The sequence below is a fragment of the Arachis hypogaea genome, chromosome 18 (genome assembly GCF_003086295.3).
Source record: "Arachis hypogaea cultivar Tifrunner chromosome 18, arahy.Tifrunner.gnm2.J5K5, whole genome shotgun sequence".
Taxonomy (NCBI): domain Eukaryota; kingdom Viridiplantae; phylum Streptophyta; class Magnoliopsida; order Fabales; family Fabaceae; genus Arachis; species Arachis hypogaea.
Window position 1 is genome coordinate 19,876,574 of NC_092053.1, and position 4,485 is coordinate 19,881,058.

General features: G+C 36.9%; 1 non-coding gene across 1 annotated transcript; it reads right to left on the minus strand.

Annotated features, from left to right (window-relative positions):
- Nucleotides 1–3,970: 3,970 nt before the first annotated feature.
- On the minus strand, nt 3,971–4,078 carry LOC112773614 (small nucleolar RNA R71). Its single transcript, XR_003188156.1, has one exon. It is a non-coding gene; the product is annotated as a small nucleolar RNA R71 (small nucleolar RNA).
- Nucleotides 4,079–4,485: the final 407 nt, after the last annotated feature.

The following is a 4,485-nucleotide window of genomic DNA, read 5'->3' on the forward strand; positions in this document are numbered from 1 at the left end:
TGAGCAGAAATCAGATTCAGAGGTTGAAAAAGGACTGCTGATGCTGTTGGATTCTGACCTCCCTGCACTCAAAGTGGATTTTCTGGAGCTACAGAACTCGAAATGGCGCGCTTCCAATTGAGTTGGAAAGTAGACATCCAGGGCTTTCCAGAAATATATAATAGTCTATACTTTGGCCAAGAATTGACGACGTAAACTGGCGTTCAACGCCCGCCTTCTGCCCAAATCTGGCGTCCAGCGCCAGAAAAGGATCCAAAACCAGAGTTGAACGCCCAAACTGGCACAGAAACTGGCGTTCAACTCCACAAATGGCCTCTGCACGTGCAACACTTAAGCTCAGCCCAAACACACACCAAGTGGGCCCCGGAAGTGGATTTATACATCAAATACTTACTCATGTAAACCCTAGTAGCTAGTTTATTATAAATAGGACCTCTTACTATTGTATTAGGCATCCTGGATTGTATTTTGATCCTGTGATCTCGTTTAGGGGGCTGGCCATCTCGGCCATGCCTGGACCTTTCACTTATGTATTTTCAACGGTAGAGTTTCTACACTCCATAGATTAAGGTGTGGAGCTCTGCTGTTCCTCAAAGATTAATGCAAAGTACTACTGTTTTCTATTCAATTCATCTTATTTCGCTTCTAAGATATCCATTCGCACCCAAGAACGTGATGAAGGTGATGATTATGTGTGACGCTCATCATCCTTCTCCCTTATGAATGCGTGCCTGACAAACACTTCTGTTCTACATGAATTAAGCTAGAATGAGTATCTCTTAGATCTCCTAACCAGAATCTTCGTGGCGTAAGCTAGAATGATGGCGGCATTCAAGAGAATCCGGAAGGTCTAAACCTTGTCTGTGGTATTCTGAGTAGGATTCAATGATTGAATGACTGTGACGAGCTTCAAACTCGCGAGTGCTGGGCGTTAGTGACAGACGCAAAAGGAGGGTGAATCCTATTCCAGCATGATCGAGAACCGACAGATGAATAGCCGTGCCGTGACAGGGTGTGTGAGCATATTATTCACTGAGAGGAGGGGATGTAGCCACTGACAACGGTGATGCCCTTGCATAAAGCCAGCCATGGAAAGGAGTAAGACTGATTGGAAGAAGATAGCAGGAAAGCAGAGGTTCAGAGGAACGAAAAGCATCTCCATTCGCTTATCTGAAATTCCTACCAATGATTTACATAAGTATCTCTATCCCTATTTTATTATATAATATTCGAAAACAACATTATCACTTTATATCCGCCTGACTGAGATTTACAAGATGACCATAGCTTGCTTCATACCAACAATCTCCGTGGGATTCGACCCTTACTCACGTAAGGTATTACTTGGACGACCCAGTGCACTTGCTGGTTAGTTGTATCGAAGTTGTGACAATTATGAATTAAGATCAAAGCACCAAGCTTTGGAGCCATTACCAGGGATTGTTCGAGCCTGGACATCACAATTTCCAGCACCAAGTTTTTGGCGCCGTTGCCGGGGATTGTTTGAGTCTTCGGCAAGCTTTTGGTCAGGTAACATCAGTGCCAGATTCCCTTTTGATCTGGCAACAGCACCAAGTTTTTGGCGCCGTTGCCGGGGATTGTTTGAGTTTGGACAACTGACGGTTCATCTTGTTGCTCAGATTAGGTAATTTTCTTTTTGTTTTCTTTTCTTTTTCAAAAATAATTTCAAAAAATTCTCTCATCTGTTTTCGAAAAAAAATAAATAAAAATGTTTTCAAAAATAAATTATTCTATGGCTTCAAAATTTTTAAGAATGAATTCTAGTGTTTCATGAAGCATGTTGAAGCCTGGCTGGCTGTAAAGCCATGTCTAAATTCATTTGGACTGAGGCTTGCAATTTGTTATCAAGAGCAATTTAGTTGTTGCTCATCCACCTGCTGCTGATCCATGATCACCTGCTGAAGCTTGGCTGGCCATTGGCCATGTCTAGTGTTTTGGACTGGAGCTTTCTTTGAAAGCTTGGCTGGCTAGTGAGCCATGTCTAATTCCTGGACTGAAGCTTTAGACTAAGAATGCAAGATTCCTGGAATTCATATTAAAAATTTTGGAATCCTTATTTTTCCTTTTCATATAATTTTCGAAAAAATCCAAAAAAATTAGAAAATCATAAAAATCAAAAATATTTTCTGTTTCTTGTTTAAGTCTTGAGTCACATTATAAGTTTGGTGTCACTTGCATATGCATCTTGCATTTTTCGAAAATATCATGCATTCATAGTGTTCTTCATGATCTTCAAGTTGTTCTTGGTAAGTCTTCTTGTTTGATCTTGATGATTTTTTGTTTTGTGTCTTTTCATGTTTATCATATGCATTCTTGAATTCTTAGCGCGTAAGCATTAAAGAATTCTAAGTTTGGTGTCTTGCATGTTTTCTTTGCATTAAAAATTTTTCAAAAATATGTTCTTGATGTTCATCATGTTCTTCATAGTGTTCTTGGTGTTCATCTTGACATTCATAGCATTCTTGCATGCATTCATTGTTTTGATCTAAAAATTTCATGCATTGCATAATTTTCATGTTTTTCATAAAAAATTTCAAAAAAAAATAAAAAAAATATCTTTCCCTTTTTCTCCCATCAAATTCGAAAATTGAGTTGACTTTTTCAAAAATTTTTAAAAATCAAAGTTGTTTCTTATGAGTCAAATCAAATTTTCAATTTGAAAATCTTATCTTTTTCAAAATCTTTTTCAAAAATCAAATCTTTTTCAAAATTCTTAGTTATTTTCAATTAATGTTTTGATTCAAAAATTTGAAGTTTGTTACTAGCTTGTTAAGAAAGATTCAAACTTTGAATTCTAGAATAATATCTTGTGATTTCTTATGAATCAAGTCATTAATTGAGATTTTAAAAATCAAATCTTTTTTAAAACTAATTTCAATCATATCTTTTCAAAAATATCTTCTTATCTTATCTTTTTCAAAAATATCTTTTCAAAATATCTTTTCTAACTTCCTAACTTCTTATCTTTTCAAAATTTGTTTCAACTAACTAACTAACTTTTTGTTTGTTTCTTAACTTTTTCAAAACTACCTAACTAACTCTCTCTCTCTAATTTTCGAAAATATCTCCCCCTTTTTCAAAAATTTCTTTTTAATTAACTAATTATTTTTATTTTTATTTTTGATTTCAAAAATTTTCGAAAATTACTAACATTTTTCAAAAACCATTTTCAAAAATCACTAACTCCTTTTCAAAAATTTTCGAAAATTCCCTCCTTCTCCCTCATCTTATTCTATTTATTTATTTATCTACTAACATCTCTCCCTCACATCATCACCAAATTCGAACCCCCTCTTCTATCTGTGTTCGAATTTCTTCCTCTTTTCTTCTACTCACATAAGGGAACCTCTATACTGTGGTAAAGAGAATCTCTATTATTATTATTATTATTATTCTGTACCTTCTTCTTTGTCATATGAGCAGGAGCAAGGATAAGAACATTCTTGTGGAAGCAGATCCAGAACCTGAAAGGACTCTGAAGAGAAAATTAAGAGAAGCTAAATTACAACAATCCAGAGATAATCTTTCAGAAATTTTCGAACAAGAGAAGGAGATGGCAGCCGAAAATAATAATAATGTAAGGAAGATGCTTGGTGACTTCACTGCACCTAATTCCAATTTACATGGAAGAAGCATCTCCATTCCTGCCATTGGAGCAAACAACTTTGAGCTGAAACCTCAGTTAGTTTCTCTGATGCAGCAGAACTGCAAGTTTCATGGACTTCCATCTGAAGATCCTTTTCAGCTCTTAACTGAATTCTTGCAGATATGTGATACTGTTAAGACTAATGGAGTAGATCCTGAAGTCTACAGGCTCATGCTTTTCCCTTTTGCTGTAAGAGACAGAGCTAGATTATGGTTGGATTCTCAACCCAAAGACAGCCTGAACTCTTGGGATAAGCTGGTCACGGCTTTCTTAGCCAAGTACTTTCCGCCTCAAAAGCTGAGCAAGCTTAGAGCTGATGTTCAAACCTTCAGACAGAAAGAAGGTGAATCCCTCTATGAAGCTTGGGAAAGATACAAACAGTTGACCAAAAAGTGTCCTTCTGACATGCTTTCAGAATGGACCATCCTGGATATATTCTATGATGGTTTATCTGAGCTATCAAAGATGTCACTAGACACTTCTGCAGGTGGATCCATTCACCTAAAGAAGACGCCTGCAGAAGCTCAAGAACTCATTGACATGGTTGCTAATAACCAGTTCATGTACACTTCTGAAAGAAATCCTGTGAGTAATGGGACGCCTATGAAGAAGGGAGTTCTTGAAGTTGATACTCTGAATGCCATATTGGCTCAGAATAAAATATTGACTCAGCAAGTCAATATGATCTCTCAGAGTCTGCATGGAATGCAAGCTGCATCCAACAGTACTCAAGAGGCTTCTCCTGAAGAAGAAGCTTATGATCCTGAGAACCCTGCAATAGCAGAGGTAAATTACTTAGGTGAACCTTATGGAAACAC